The sequence below is a fragment of the Marmota monax genome, unplaced genomic scaffold, assembly GCF_021218885.2.
Source record: "Marmota monax isolate L192 unplaced genomic scaffold, Marmota_monax_Labrador192_F-V1.1 WCK01_AAM20220418_F8-fsc00158, whole genome shotgun sequence".
NCBI classification, from domain to species: Eukaryota; Metazoa; Chordata; class Mammalia; order Rodentia; family Sciuridae; genus Marmota; species Marmota monax.
Genome location: NW_026694092.1, coordinates 2889665 through 2907382, shown reverse-complemented (window position 1 = coordinate 2907382; position 17718 = coordinate 2889665).

Sequence of the window (17718 nt, the reverse complement as noted above, 5' to 3'; positions counted from 1 at the left end):
ACCGGTAGCAATATTTTCTCATATACACTTGCCACTCAGTAGTTTTTTTAAAAGGCAAAGCAATTAGCAATTTTATCATTTTGTTCATGTATTTGCATTTTGTATATATTTGCATTTCATATTTAATTTGGTGCCCCGTAACTGTTAAAATTAACTAGACTCAACAGATACTTTCACTTACTAACATTCTGAGTGATGTGCCCTTAAATTAATAATTAGATCTAGGATCTAATTATTGAACAGATAAATAAACAGAAGTACAATCAACTGGAAAATTGTTCTTCCATGCAGTCAACATGAAGTGCAATTGTTTTTAGCACAACATATTCATGAAGGTAAATGAAAGAGATATCTATATGTCAACATATATAATATCCTACTGTTAAAGATTTTCAATGCTTGTTAAATCACTTGAGAGGTTAATGACTTTTAATGAAATCTATGATATTTCTACACATACCTTTAGGCAAATTTTTAAAACAAGAAGTTTTGGCTACACTGTGTAGACAACTGAGCCCTGATGCCTGAGTCTCTGATTTGCGATTTCAGGGGTTAATTTTAAGTTATTTCATGAGAAAAACATTAAAGTATATTTCATAGAAAAATTTAGAACTAGCTAACCTGTCAAGAATCCATGCAGTTTCCAAACATAATAGCTCTGCTGTTTTAATGTCACCCCCATCTCTTCATGCTTGTCCCTCTAGTCTCTGCTAAAGTATTTATTTTTGAGAAAATCTGGGCTTCATTTTTTCCCCACATTTTTTAATTTGGGCACTATAGTTGTGCATAATAATGGTATTTATTGTTACGTATTCACACAATACAACAACATAATTTGTCCTATATCACCCCCTAGCACTTCCCTCTTCCTTCCCACCTCCCACCTCTTGGTCCTTTTCCTCTACTGAGCTTCCTTTGATTTGGGGAAAATCTATAGGGCTTCTTCTCCAAGTTTCTATTTCCCTTACTCAATGATAAAGCAACCCTTCCTCTGAACACCTGAGCTTACATTCTAGGTTTATAAAAATACATTCTGTGTCCCATTTAAGCCACTAAGACTTGAATTCCAACTAACAAAGAGTACCACGTTTCTCTTAATAGTCCCTTTGCCTTGGGGTTATTTTACCTTCATGGGATATACCCACTCACAGAAGCAGCATGTATGAGGTAGGGGTCAGATACAGGGTGTGGCTAGAGAAGATAGAGGAGCCCAGTAGGTGAAAGAGATCTAAAGACAGTGCAGATGTACAATGCAGAAATGAGAGGGAGAAAAAGACCCATCATTCTCTCAGATTTTTCCTGCTCTCTGTCCCTTCCTCCCTGTTTCTTTCTTTCTTTTCTTATTTACTTATTTGTGCATTTATTGATTTATGTTTTTTGGTAGCAGGGATTGGATCCAGGGGCCCTTACACTGAGCCACATCCTCAGCCCTTTTTAAATTTTTTTTATTTATATATAACAGCAGAATGTATTACAATTCTTACTACATATGTAGAGCACAATTTTTCATCTCTGGTTGTTTACATACTATATTCACATCAGTTGGTATACTGCTTGCTTCGCCCTAGGTTCATTCCCCAGCACCAAAAAAAAAAAAAAAAATTCTTGTAATAAGAGTCCCCAGCCCTTTTATGTTTTATGTTGAGACAGAGTCTTGCCAAATTGCTTAGGGTCTCGCTAAGTTGCTGAGGCTGGCCTCAAACTTGTGATGTGCCTGCCTCAGCCTCTAGAATCACTGGGATTACAGGTGTACCCCACCATGCCTGACATCCATGGCTCTTTCTTACTTCTATTTAAAGACACTCTTATGAAAAAACTTAGAGAAAAGTAGTGAGGGCTGGGGATATAGCTCACTTGGTAGAGTGCTTTCCTTGTGTGCACAAGGCCCTGGGTTCAATCCTCAGCCTCACACACACACAAAAAAAAAATGCAGTGAAATATTTCCATCAACTGCATATGATCAATACAGCAGCCAGGGCCATGTGAATGATTAGCTTTGTCACATCAAACTTGTAATACAGACACAAATCCCTTTTCTTCTCCACAAGTTATCTTTGAAACATAGAGGGGGCCCTTAGTCACATTCGAAAAACCCATTCTCAACAAAGCATTTTATCATGAGTCCAAGTAAGTCTATGTGGCTTATACCTTAAAACCAATTGGAAACTTCCTCTTGTTCTAGCAACATATAAATGCCCAGAAGGACTTGAGACAAAGGGCAAGATGAACATAAAAGAAAAAGTCTTAGTGGACAAGACAGAAAACAGCTCAGGGCTAGTTCTCACTCCAAAACTAATTATATGTTCGACCTTGGAAAGCAACTTCATCTTCCTGAGCCTCAATTTCCTCACCTGTAAAATGAGAATATGACCATATCTCCTCTGTGAACCAAAACTGTCATCTACCTCAGGCTCAGCCTGGCCACTAAGAATTCAAACCACACTTTATCAGCTACAACAGCATGTCTTCACAATTCCACTGTCTTCATTTCTGTAACCTGATGTTTCTGGGCCTGTCACGCCCAAGCTAATGGTTTGCTAGTTTATTTGAGGATTTTGCTGAAAGGCCTATCAACTCTTCAATGGAAAACATCAATAGATAGTTTGCACCCTAAAATTCCTCATCTAAAATCTTCTTGTGTTTTTTCCACCAGTCCTGGACCGTGGTATGGTGATTCTTACCCAATCTTAATCAAGTCTCCCTGCATCTCAAGACCCACCTTAAACTAAACTTCCAATTCTCAATAAATTGTTGACTTTCCCTTTCTGAGACACTTTCAAAGCAAGAAACTTAGATTTTTCTCATCAAACCATTGTGTTGGTGTGTGTGGGGTTCCAGCTTTCAATACCCACCAGAATCACTGTGCTAATATGGATGAAAATCTGATGAATGCTGTGGATTTTAATAAAAGCATGAAATGATCATGAACTAGCCTCTCCTCTTCTCTGTGTGACATCTTTGAGGAGGGAAGTAAATCATAATCTGCTCAAGTAAGAAGAAACTGTATACCAGCCATTGGACTGTTCTAATTCACCTACACAAATGATATAGCTAGCACTGTGAAGTTGCCAAATTAAAGTTGACCTTTAAATCTGGAATGTAACTGGACAATGGGTATGCAGATGGGTGGGTGGCTACCACAAGTTGCCTACAATTAAGTAGCCGAATATAGGACAGGCTTTTCAATCAGAATTTAAAGAACACCACCTTAGTTTGGATGAAGCATACCAGTTTTATACATGTTAAAATTGTAGGGGCTGGGATTGTGGCTCAGCGGTAGAGCGATCATCTGGCATGTGTGAGGCCCTGGATTTGATCCTCAGCACCACATAAAAATAAATAAACAAAATAAAGGTATTGTGCCCAACTACTTCTAAAAAATAAATATTTTTTAAAATTGTATAGTATGGCTGTACATTCTTCAGCTATTTCTGGTTACTCAAATATTATTAATTTAGCACTATTTGTAGCCTTTGTTATTAATTTGTCACTTTATATCCTTTGTAGTAAGTCCATTCACCTACCTCAGTTTCATGCATATATATTAAATTTAAGTTCATTTTATAACAGTCTATTTATCCAGAATGTATAACATAGCATCCTCGACTCTGAAGAACGTTTGGCCAAATTGAGAAACAAATTTTAGATTAGCCAAAGAAGACTTATTATTATCAGAAATCCCAAAACATTTAACATTACCAACTTAATCATTTAGCTCAGTATTTTACATGAGAAGCACCCTGTAAAAATGGTGTGTTATCACATCTTAGGTCACTTCTACCTTGACCCAAATGTGTTCCTGTCATATATCTAGTAGAGTGGCACAAAAGTGGCACTGATGATATATATCGATTGGTAAGTAGTTAATTTCCAAAAGAAAGCAAATGTATGAAATAATACTTAATGTCAGTAGGAAAGCATCAAAATCAATATTTTAGTGAGATATCATTATTTGCTTAATACATTAACAAAGTTACCAAAGGTAAGACATATTGCTTTCAAGGGTGGAACCAGATGATTGCATTTATGCAACGTTACTAGGAGAGTGACAAATATTAAAACCAATCTAAAGCCGGGCTGGTGGTACATGCCTGTAATCCCAGTGACTCAGGAGGCCGAGGCAGGAAGATTGCCAAGTTCAAAGCCAGCCTCAGCAACTTAGTGAAGCCCTAGCAACTCAGTGAGACCCTGTCTCTAAACAAAATATGAAAAAAGTGGGGGGTTGGGGATGTGGCCCAGTGGCTAAGTGCCCCTGGGTTCAATCCCCAGTACCAAAATAAATAAATAAAACCAGTCTAGAAAGGCATTTCAATCAAGACTTAAAGATGTTTATGCCCTCTGTTCGACTGTTAAGAATCCCAAGGAAATAATTTGAAATCTAGGCAAACATGAAACATTATAAACAACAAAACTATTGAAAATAGACTCCATTTTGAACAATTGGGCAATGATTCAGTATTGGCTAACAAATACTTCACATGTATCATCTACAGGAACTACATAAGGGTTTTGCAGACGTTATCTGATTCAATCCCTACACAAACTTTATGAAGTAACTAATAGTATATCCATTTTATAGAAGATGAAACTGAGGTCATTGTCCATTCAAAGAACTGGAACCTTAAGGAATCAGGACCAGAACTTGGTTCTGATTGAATCCAAGGCACTAACTCACAATACACCTCTATACGATAGAATATTATGCATTAAAATTATCTTTCAATGACAATGTAAAAGCTTCCTGCTGAATGAAGACAGAATAGAAAATTGTACATATAATCTCAATTTTGTAATACACACAGACACACACTGGAAAAATGGGTTTTTCACAAAATGCACCAAATATTAACAGTGGTTATTTCTAAGGGGTTATTCTCTGGGTAACTATTATTTTCTATTTTATAATTTAGGCATTTTCCTCACTTTTACTAAAGCTAACATACTGCTCTTATAAAGAGAAAACCAGAAATCTTGTTGAGTAAAAAGCAAAGTTTTGCAGTTAATATGACATAAATGAAAAAGAAAAAAGGACGAGTGACTATGACCTTTGAGAGCCATCTATGGCCCACAGAGATGAACATCAACTTATACAACAATAAAGATTCTTTGCTTGCCATGGAGTCTGGCCCTGAGAGCACCATCATGTTTACTTTTCTGGGTCCTAAAGAAATGTGTGTTTCTGTGTTTTCATTTCTCCATCTACATCTATGAGCACAGCAAGACTGGATGGATGAAGGTAGATTTTTTTGGTATGTGTAACCCTGCTTTTTTATTGCATGACTTGTAAGAAAAGAACAGATGCCTCCTCTTTGTTCTTTGTAACTAGCAGGTGTCACAAACCTTCTGGTGCTGATGAAGCTGCAACCTTCTGCAGTCATCACCTGTCAGAGATCCACAGGGTGACCTGAACAACAGGGCCAAATTAAGCAGATCATAATCCCTAGTCTGAATCACCACAGGCCTGTCACATGGAAGAGACCTGAAAATACAGGGGACTTTGACATCTGTATCCTGAATCCAGCCTGAGCTAAAGAAATATGGCCACATGATAAAGCCACGTCCATACAAATGCATACAGATCATTTTTATGATTGCTGTTTTCTTGGTTGCTTCAGAAACTTGACCTGAACATGCCAGCAAAGGATAATTGTTAGGTAGAGGTTTGTGGTCCTGTGGTTACCACATTGTTATAGAAGTTTCTCTACTTGAGTCATAAAGATAAGGCATTCATTAAGCCATGGCAGAGAAAACATTCTCAACTAGTTGGAGACTGAGCAACATAAACTCTGGGGATTAAATTGATTTTTTTTACCATCTCTTTTTCTGTGACTTGATCACACATGCTGAGCTCTGTGCTCAAACTACTCGTTCTTATTTACACATGGTTTCTATACAGATGGTAAAGCCATCAATTAAAGGTCTGTGACTGTGGCCTTATCAATTCACTACCTTTCCAGCTGCCAGTTGGCTATAAATTATCTCACTTCTCATCCTGTTCCTAGTCCATGAATTGGAGTTACTTTTAACCTCTATTACTGCTCCTGCTCAGCCTTATTGAATTATTTGATGCAAACATAGTTAACTACTATTTTTCTACATATTCATGAGATATTCAAATTGGGAACAGACCTGCTTTATAAAATTGCAGGAAGAGAAAGAATCTTACATTTCTATAATCACAGCCACACAAGACAACAAAAATAAAGACAGAAGCTATTAAAGCTCTTTGATTCTCATAAAAAAAATGAGAAGCAATATGTCATATAGAAGAAGCAAACTTTTCATGGAATCTTAGAGGTAGACAAAATATTGTTGAAGTCTTATGATCTGATGTTGTGTCCTATTTATGGACAAGAAATGTAACCATTCAGGTGAGATCCTTGCAAATTTTCCTTTTAAATCTCTTTTGGAATGGGAACATACTTTTTTGTTCAGAAAACCATCCTTGGGTTCTCTGGCCCCATTGGACAAGCAGTCCAAATACTTTTTTTGTTTGATTTTTTTTCCACAGTTTTTATTGGTACATTAGAGTTGTACATAATGGTGACATTTGTTGTTACATATTTGTAATGCACATAGTATAACAATACAATTTGCCAAATATCATTCCTCAGTATATCCCTTTTCTATCTCCTCTTTCCTCCTTCTGACCCCTTTCCTGTAGTCTACTGATCTCCCTTCGATTTCCATGAGATCCCCCACCTTTCTTTTTTTTTTGTCTTTAGCTTCCACATATAAGAGAAAACATGAGCCTTGACCTTCTGAGTTTGATTTATTTCACTTAACATAATGTTCTCCAGTTTCATCCATTTACCAGCAAATGACAAATTTCATTCTTCTTTGTGGATGAGTGTGTGTGTGTGTGTGTGTGTGTAGATGAATAGAGATATAAGTGTCACATATGTCACATATCCTTTATACAATCATTTATGAATGGAAACCTAGGCTGGTTCCACACGTTGGTTATTGTAAATTGTGGTATTATAAACATTGAGGTGGCTGTATCACTATAGTATGTTTATTTTAATTCTTTGGGATATATATCAAGGAGTGGTATAGCTGGGGTCATATGGTAGTTCCATACCTAACTTTTTAAGGAGACTCTACACTGATTTCCATAGTAGTTGTACTAATTTACAATGCCACCAACAGTATAAACATGTTCCTTTTCCTCCACATACTCACTGGAATTTATTATTGTCTGTATTCTTGATTATGAATGGTCCTTATGCTTGATGAAACTATCCCCTGCATCCACAAAGTCTGTTCCTTGTTGTCTCCCCATAATTATGGAGCAGAACCTTTTTAAGACTCCTGTCTACCACTTCTTGATCACTTTATGTATTACAAAACAGTGCACAGTTTTTCCTTTTTTATTTTAGAGATGCAGATTTATTTATGAAAGCAGATATACACATTCAAGGAAGAATGTGAGTTGTTTCAGGAAATAAACATTTTAGGGAAGTAAAATAAGAAATATACATTCAAGGGAGAATGCAGGCCATCTCCAGAGAGAAAGTCTGCCCATGCTCAAATTTGGAAGCACAGCCAGATGGATAGATATAGTGAGGAAGTTCACATTAATGGGTAGACAACTGCTTCTGCTCTGGATAAATTCCAAACACTTGGAGAATCATTCATCTAGAAAAGTAACTTTTCCTAGGAAAGTTTAGGTGAGAAGTTTCAGATATTACTGCCAAAACTCTGGGAAGAAGGGAAAGATATCAAAACTCAAGTCACAATGTTAGGAGTTTCTACAGCTAGTCATTAAGGATGAGACTCTCATTTTCTCACTCCTCCATCATCCCTCTCCTTAATAGGTCTATATATACACATGCATGTCATATCCTGCACACATGACCTAGTTGGAACTCAGTATGGATTTCCCTATACAAAAAAAATGTTTTTGTTAATACACACACACACACACACACAAAAAAAACACAGCTGCTTACAGGTAAGATAGGAATATTAGCAATGTGTTTCAAATAACATGGATTCATTAGGCCAGTTTGGGCTGGCTTAAGAGTGTCACCACCTCTAAGAACTTGGCTTTCATAAGGCATATGGCAAGGTTGGGGGCTATCTACCCTTAAAGGAATTACAGAAGATCAATAAAGCAGAATCTAGTTTTCCAACATACCACAGAGGTAGAAAACAATTTTGTTATTAAAGCTCTGAGTTCCAAACATAGGCTATGTTCCCCAAGCAAATATAGCAACAAAATAGAAAATAAACAAAAACAAATACAGTGTGGATGGAGATTAAGTCAATTCTAGTTATGTATTGCTATATAACATATCACTCTAAAACTTTCAAACTTTAAAATTGATACTTATTGTCTTGTTCACTTTTTGTGGTTTATGAATCTGGAAGCACCTTGGCTGGGTACTTCTGGTTCATAGTTTCTATGAGAGTTTAATTGAGATGTCAAAAGCAAGGGCTTCATTCATCTGAAGACCTGATTGAGACTGCCAAAATGGTTCCCTCACATCACTGGCATGTCAGTGCTGGTTGTTGACAGGAAACCTTGTTCTTCACCACGTGGATGTCTCTAGAAGGCTGCTTGATTGTTTTCACAATATGGCAGTTCTCTTTCCCCAGAGCAAGTTGCTCTGCAATGGAAGCTATAAGCAAGATGGAAGCTACAATGACTTTTATGATTTAACTTCATAAATCACACTCCTCAGAAACCACACTATCCTATCAGATAACTAGATCTGCCATATTCATTTGGGAAAATCCTACACAAGGATATAAATACCAAAATGTGGAATTGTTGGGGTATCATGTGAAGTTGGCTGTCACAGGGAACTTTAAAGGTACCATCATAACATGATCATCTCAAAAGATGCAGAAAAAAATTTTTGACAAAATTCATCATCCCTTCATGATAAAAACCCTGGAGAAACTAAGGATAGAAGAAAGTTACATCCACAAAATAAAGGCTATATATGACAAACCCAAAGCCATCATATTGAATGGAAAAAACTAGAAGCATTTCCTCTACAATCATGAATAAGACAAAGATGCCCACTCTCATCACCCCTATTCAATATAGTACTTGAAACTCTAACCAAAGCAATTAGGCAAGATTTGGAAATAAAAGGGTACAAATAGGAAAGAAAGAAGTCAAATTATATCTCTTTGCAGACGAAATGATTCTACAATTAGAAGATCCAAAAAGCTCCACAAGAAGACTTATAGAGCTAATAAACAAATTCAGCAAAGAAGCAGAATACAAAATCAACATAGAAAAATCAAGTTTTCTATACATCAATAATTAATCCACTGGGGAAAAAATCAGAACAATCATTAATAATAGCTTCACCATCACACACATACACAAAAAGATTCCTATGAATAAACCTAACAAAGGAGACCTCTACAATGAAAATTATAGAACACTGAAGAAAGAAACTGAAGAAGACACTAAAAGATGGAAAGATGTCTCATGTTTATGCATATGCAGAATTAATGTTGTTAAAATGGCCATATTGCCAAAAGCAATCTACAGATTCAATGCAATCCCCATCAGAATACCAATGCCTTTCTTCACAGAACTAGAAAAAAAAAGCCTTCCTAAAATGCATTCAGAAGAGTAAAAGACTCAGAATAGTCAAAGCAATTTTAAGCCAAAAAGCAATAATAGAGGCATCACAATACTGACTTTAAATTATACCACAGAGCTATAGTAACCCAAACTGCATAGTACTGGCATAAAAACAGACACATAGACCAATATTAGAAAACAGAAGACACAGAGCCAAACCCACACAGCTACAGTCATCTGGTTGTGGACAAATGTGCCAAAAACATACATTGGAGAAAAGATAGCCTCTCTAACAAATGGTGCTGGGAAAACTTAATATTTACATGTAGAAAAATTGAACTAGATCCCCATCTCTCAACCTGCACCAAAGTCAATATAAAGTATAATATAGACTTTAGAATAAGATCAGAAATATTCCGACTGTTAGAAGAAAATATAGATGAAACACTTCAACATATAGGCAACAGCTTCCTGAGCATGATTACTACAGCTTAGAAAATAGTAGCAAGAATCAATAAATGGAATGGCATCAAATTAAAAAGCTTCCACACAGCAAAGAAAACAAGCATGAAGAGAGAGCCTGAAGAGTGGGAAAATCTTCTTCACCAACTACTCTTCTAACAGAGGATTAATATCCAGGGTATGTGAAGAACTCAAAAACCTCAACACCAATACAAAGAACCCCAAATAACCCAATTAATACATAGGCCAAAGAACTGAATGGACTTTTCTCAAAAGATGAAACACAAATGGCCAACAATAAGAAAAAAAATGTTCAACATCATTAAGCCATCAGGCAGGGAAATTCAGATTAAAACTACACTGAGATTCCATCTCATTCCAGTCAAAATTTCAACCATCAAAATACAAATAACAATAAATTCTGGTGAGGACACAGGGAAAAAAGGAACTCTTATACACTGTTTATGGGAATGTAAATTAGTATAGCCACTATGGAAATCAATATTGAAATTCCTTACAAAACTAAAAATAGAACTACCATATGACCCAATTCTATCAGTCCTTGGTGTATTCCCAAAAGAATTAATCAGCATACTTCAAAGATACATGCATACCCATGTTTATGGCAGCACAATTCACAATAGTTAAGTTATAAAATCAGTCTAGGTGTCTGCCAACAGATGAATGGATAAAGAAAATGTGGTATGTGTATATAGTGGACTTTTATTCAGCCGTAAAGAACAAAATTATGTAATATACAGGAAAATGGATGCAACTGGAAAGCATCATGTTAAGCAAAATAAGTCAAACCCCAAAAGATAAATCTTGCATGTTTTCTCTCTTACGTGGAAACTAGTGAGAAACAAAAAAATTTAAAGGATGTCATGAAAGTAGAAGAGAGAGACCACTGGTGTAGAGGAAGGGAACCAGGGAGAGGGATGAGGAGAAGGTGAGGGGGGTTATTGGGGAGTGGAATTGATCAAATAATGATATATGCACCTACCAATATATCACAATGAAATCCACCATTCCGTATAATTAATTAATAGGCACCAATTACAAAAGGGGGGAAATGATTCTTTACTACCTTAATCCAGGCTTGGGCCTTCTCTTGATAACAATCACTGCAATGGGTTTTATGAAAAGATGAAAGTGCTCTCCCATTATAAAAAATATATACCACCTTGATGCTTCTGTAATAAATAATTCTTCTGTTACACCAGATAGTGGCCTAGTGCAAGACTCTGACATCCTAGAAAACAGAGAACTCCATTTCATGTCCCTAACAAGTTCAGTGACTAACATACAGTAAATAATAAATTTTTATTGAATTGAATTAAATTCTATTATGGACGCTTTAAGAATTGACACTGTACTTATGTAGAATTCAGAAGTAAACAGATTTCTGTTGTCTGTTTTGTTGTTTTTCTTTGTTTTTAATACTGCTAACCACAAACATAACAAAGGCATTTATTAAAGAGGCATTTGTTATTGCTATCCCACCTCTAATATTTTGATAGGATAAATGACCTTAAAATCTGCTCTGAGTAAAATTTAATCCAATTCACTAAATAAAGAACAATTTTCGATTTACACCTAAATTGCAGCGATAGTACAGAGTGTTCCCAAATGTACTCCATGCAGCTTCTCCTATTATTAGCATCTTATGTTAGTGTGGTACATTTGTCACAATTTATGAACCAATATTGGTAACTCAAGTCCAGTCTTTATTCAGAATTTTTTTGTTTGTTTGTTTTTACCAAATGTTCTTTTTCTGCTCCAGGATCTCATCCAGGACACCTCATTACATTTAGTCATCAAGTCTCCTTAAGGCTCCACTTGGCTGTGACAGTTTCTCAAACTGCCCTTCTCTTTTATGACCTTGACAGTTTTGAAGAGTGCTAATCATACATCTTATAGAATTCCCCTCTATGGAATTTGTCTGTTTTTCTAATGATTAGACTAGGTCTATATGTTTTGGGGAGGAAGACCAAGAGGTGAAGTGTCATTCTCATTCGCATTACATCACAGGTACCTATGACTGACCATTGTTGATCTTGACCTTGACCATTGACTGAGGTAGAGGTAGTTTGTTGGATTTCTCCAGGGTAAATTTCCCCTTTTCTTTTTTACTGCAAAGTGTTGAGTTGTATTCCTTTAATTGAAATATAATTTACAAACAATAAAAGAGCGTACCATCTTAAGTGTACACTTTGATAAAGATTGATGAAGCACATCCGTGGTTCTCAACTAGGAGTGATTTTACCACCCAGAGATTCAGCAATGTCTGGAGACATTTTTGCTTGTCATAACTGAGAGAAGGGAGATGGGTACTACTGGCATCTAGCAGGTAACCATCCTATAATATATAGGACAGCCCTCCACACAAAAGAATTATCCAGCCCCAAATGTCAGTAGTTCCATTGTTGAGAGATCCTGATGTGCTGATGTGCCCACTCCTCCCAATCAAGACATAGTAGCACCCCAAAAGTCTCTTGTGCTCCCCACTACCTGTCTCTGAAAACCACTATTCTTAAGTTTTTCTACCATAGGGTAGTTTTGGCTATTCTTGAACTTCATAAAATTAGAATAATATTTTATTCCTTCTTTTTCTTTTGAGTTCTTTTTCTCCACATAATGTTGAGATTCTTCAGTGTTGTTTTACATATCCATAGTTTGTTCCTTTCTTTATTGACTGTTATTCAATTGCATGCTATATTATACTTTATTATTCGACATTTGGGATGATTCCAGTTTGGGAATTTTAGGGGAAAAAATGAAAACTATGTAGAAAGACTTTATGTGGACATGTGTTTTTAATTTTCTTGGATGAATACCTAGAAATGGAATTGTGGGGTCATATGGTAAGTATACATTTAACTCAAAGGGTTTACATTTTTAAAGCAAGAAAGACAAAATAAATGGTGCTTTATCTGATTTTGGATTATATGGATTCTCTCACTACTTCTACTTTCTCAGCTGGGAAATAAGTTTCGAATTAAATAAGAAAGTGATGTCAGAGACATCTCTTCCATTCTTTCCATCCCCAGGCAGAACTCCTTGGAAGAGGTGATCAGACTTCATCAATTCCTCTCTCACTTGCACTTTGCCAAGCAAAAGTTGATGTCTCTTAAGATCAGAACCAGAAACAGCTGTGTCTCTGGTTCTTTGGGTAATGTGTGTTTGATTTTCTTTGAGAAGATGTTTATAGAAAATGGCCTGCGGTATTGGCAGTTGTGAGAACAGATCTAACTTCTGCTAGGAACTGCTATAAATTTTTAAAACAAACCAAACCCTAACATCACAATATGGCTATGTAAGGTACCTCCCAGCCAAATCCATTAGATTGGGAATGAAATATTTATTATGATCTGAATGAGACAACAACAAAGAAAGGATTCTAGATTTTCCTTAAAGTTGCACTACCAAAACTTTGAACGATTATGTTCCTACAAGGAATTTGGGAATTTAATCTTGGATTACCTAGGAGCTCAAAATGGCCATCAAGGAAGTAAAAGTTAACAAAACTCATAAAAGAAAAACAAAATCTTCTCAAGGTAAAAAGGAGAGACCTGTCCTGCTAGTAAGCATTTCTTTTTTTTTTTTTTTTCTTAAAATATTTTAAAGTTGTTGATGGACCTTTATTTTATTTATTTTTACGTGGTGCTGAGAATCAAACCCAGTGCCTCACACATGCCAGGCAAGCGCTCTACCACTGAGCCACAACTCAGTCCCCCCCCCCCCGCTAATAAGCATTTCTAACAGATGTTTGACATAGAGAAAAATATTCCTTAGCCTTAGAAATTATTTGTAATATACATGATGAAATGATCCTTTTTCATAGAAGTTAGTAAGTGATATCCCAAAAATTTTACAAATTCATCTCTAGGGATAAAATTATTTTTAAAAGCACTTGTAAAATTATTAATTTTCTGAGCAAATCAAACAATTTAAATAAGGCTAACAAAGAACTCGGTGCAATGAAAGGAATGAAGATCTAGAAGTTGAGAGACCTAAATTGTAGTCTTGCCTCTGTCGCAATTAGTTGATGGAACATATACTAGTTGATCCCTAAGGTTCATTTCCACTCTAAATTTTTATGAATTCCATTGTCTGGCTTTCAATATACACATAAATAATAGACATACATTTATATATGCAACTTTTTCATCAGAGTTATTTTAACTCACTTCAAAGTGATCCTGGGGAGGGAGAACATTAAATTAGAAGCATTTGTTAAATTATTTTTATATAGAACTATTGCTCAACTTATTAGAATTATAATACTAAAATGTCTTCATCAGTATTTTAGTTACAGTCTGACAAAGATGTAGCATGACCTGTTACCTCTTTATTTTCAGGTAGATTTATGTCCCACTGTTGTAAGATTAAGCATTCATGTGACACTTTAATGTTTACTAAGTGGTTAAGTAGCATATGCAAGTTAATTCTCATAGGAGATTTTTTAAAGTCAGCCTGGATTATTTAAATGGGAAGATATTGCTTTGGGAAGGAAGTATATATGAACAGAGTTAACTGTGAAGGAAATATATGCCACTTTAATCTGAAATTATCATGAGAAGCTGAAAAGGGGTATAACTATTGTCAGAGCAAGCTTCTAACAGACCACATCGATTCTCATCCTAAAGGCTAAATAAGGTCACCTCTTGGGTCATTCCTTTTCATACAGTCAAGATTTATCGTTTTTTACCATTTCATGTATCACATTACTCCTTTTATATCTGGGTTTTCAATATTTGACACATCTCTTCCCTCACAATATCCCTCAGTGAGATACATCCCTTATTCAGGTGATCATTTTAAGGTCATAAACCCATCTGCTTTTCAACTGGAAGAAAAAAAAAACAACTATGGGAGGAAAATTTCTGATGTCAGTCAAATAGTATAAACCTCAGTAACTCTTTAGGTTTGAAGGTTTTAAAAAACCCTAATTCACCCTAGGAGCAGATATAAATAAACAATAAGGTCATGTGCAAATTATATTTGTCATGAAAATGGAACCTTGACTTCTTTGACTTAGGTGATTAAAATAACAGAGTCAAATAGCACAGTGGATTATTTTTCTGCATTTTTAACGTTCATGTTCAAAATCAGAAGACACTGTCCTTTTGAATTGAGCAAAATCTAAATAGAATAGCTGCAAACATGAATGAACCATATTTCAAAAAGCACGGTGTACAGAATGATTAGAGATAATTACGTTGTTAAAATGGACAAAATAAACAAATTGCCTCACCACAGACGTAAAAATTACATAATTACCTGAGTCAAGGAATAAAATCTAACCAAAGGGCTTCTTTCGTATATGACAATCATGCTCATGTTGCCATGACCTATGAAGACATGGTATCCACAAATACGCAGCATCATGGGCTCATCTTGAAAGGGAAATTTTTACTACAAATAAGAACTTACACTTTTAGATAAAATAATTTTCTCAATCGAAAGAAGAAATGTTTTCTTTGAATCAACAAGAGTAGACAGTTATTTTATCTTGGAATGATCATCAGATCTCTGTCTCAATAAGAAAAGAATTGTTGGTGAGAAATTGACCTTTATCAAGAAAAGGTTAGAATTCATACCAGGTGTTACATCATAGAATTAGGCTGTTCCTGCAGAATTACAAACACATCTTTGGGGAAAGATTTAGCTTGCTGAGATAGGAATGTGTTTGATCTTACCAAAAAAAAAAAACAAAAAAAAACAAAACACAGATATGAAGCTCTTTACTTCTTCCTTTGTGAAAGGCATCTTTCAGATTAATGCTGGTGACAGTGACTCGCTCCCCCCCTCCAGTCTCACAGACCTTGGTTCTCTAACTTTGTGTTGTGACTCTGCCCCTCTCCTCCTCAGCAGGATTGTCCTGCCTAGCTATCCTGGGATCTGAGCAGTCTCTTTACCATCATGAGTGTTGCTGTCTATGCGATCATGCTATCTCATCTTAGTCTCCATTTCTTCATGATTCAGTATCTGAAACCCCATCCTCTACCTTTCCCTTTTGCTAAATACTCAACATACATTTAAATGCTTTGCCAAGGGCCCACATCATTGTTGGCTTAAACTTTTAGAACAATCTTCAATTCACTGTGTTTCACACCTAAAAGATCCCTATCCTTCCCCCAGTCTTCCTCAAAATAGGCATTTGCATGGTAAATCTCCATATGAGTTGGATGTGTTACAACAAATCATTTGTATCGAGGCACAGTGGAGCATTCCTGTAATTCCAGAAACTCGGGAAACTAAGGCAAGAAGATTTCAAGTTCAAGGCCAAACTCAGCAACTTAGCAAGGCCCTGTCTCAAAATAAAAAGGGCTGGAGAGGTAGCTCAATGGTAAAGCACCCCTGGGTTCAATCCTCAGTACCAAAGAAAGAGAGAGAAGAAAAAGGAAGAAAGGAAGGAGAGAAGGAAGGAAGAAAGGAAGGAAAGAAAGAAAGACAGGCAAACAGAACAAGTCATTTGTGTTGGCTAGGATCTGATTATTGTGCCCTGTTTTCTTAACAAAGCAAACACAGGGGCCTCCTGCTTAGTCATCATCCCTACATCAGAATGGGAAATTATTCAAGCACACCACACCTCCTCCAAAGAACTTTGATTTGTGCCAAGTTAGAACAGAGTTTCTTGGTAACTCAGGAATTGGTGTAAGCAAATGTTCCCCCCGACCTCCAACACACATGCCACCACCACAGTGCCACAGGCTGTACCACTTGTGTCACACAAAAGCATTTACATGTCAGCAGCCTCCTCATTGAGCAATATTTGTCATCCCTTGGCTATATGACCTGCCTTGGATTTGAGGGCAGTGTTTCATGTTCATTTTTAAATGTACACAAAAACACAAACCAATCATTTAAAAAATAATAATAAAAATAAAATGTCTCCTGTTACTCAGGCACAGAGACCTGGTGATTGGAAAATATTAGATATCCCTAAAGATTTTTTTCCTAGGGAACATATTGTAATATGGACATTTTGCCTGCCTTGTTTGTTAAAAATATCTGTGAACATGTCAAATTCTAGGTTTAAATTTTTTAACTCCTGCAGCCCCTGAATTCTACTCGTTTATTAAAATAGATGATTTTGATGATTTTAATACACGTTCATGCCCCTAAGAAGTTAATACCTCAGAAAATATATTATTGCAATTTACTGTAATTGAAAGTTCTTTTTACCTCTTTGTAGCAAAGCCTAATTGACATTTGGGCTCCTTCCTACAAGTTGTACTTGCTTGGAAAGAAGGCATTACCAATTGTCCTGCCCTGCAATGAACATGAACAAAGAATGGAAATATGAGAAACTCAACAAGGTCACATTTCACACCCAGACTCAGTAGAACAACTAGAAATTGTCATGCCAGATCACACAGAGACCACCCTGAGTGTTTATGGTTACAAATGAAAGAGAACAAGGATAAACACCAGCAGGAAGACTCTGAGCTTCAGTTTACTTTTGGATTCACCAAGGACCAGAACCCAGATTCCTGCATATATTTCTCCTCCCCTTTCCTATGTCCAGGATTCCCACACTCTCTTTCCCAGCCTGTGGTTACTTTCTAGTGTCTCATCAGTGTGGCTCAAAACCTGGGCTCCCCACCACCCATCTCCCACATCTTGCTGTGTGGCACCAGGCACTGTGGTCATGCTGGCAGAGGATAAGGGGAACGGTGAGATCATTAACATCAGAA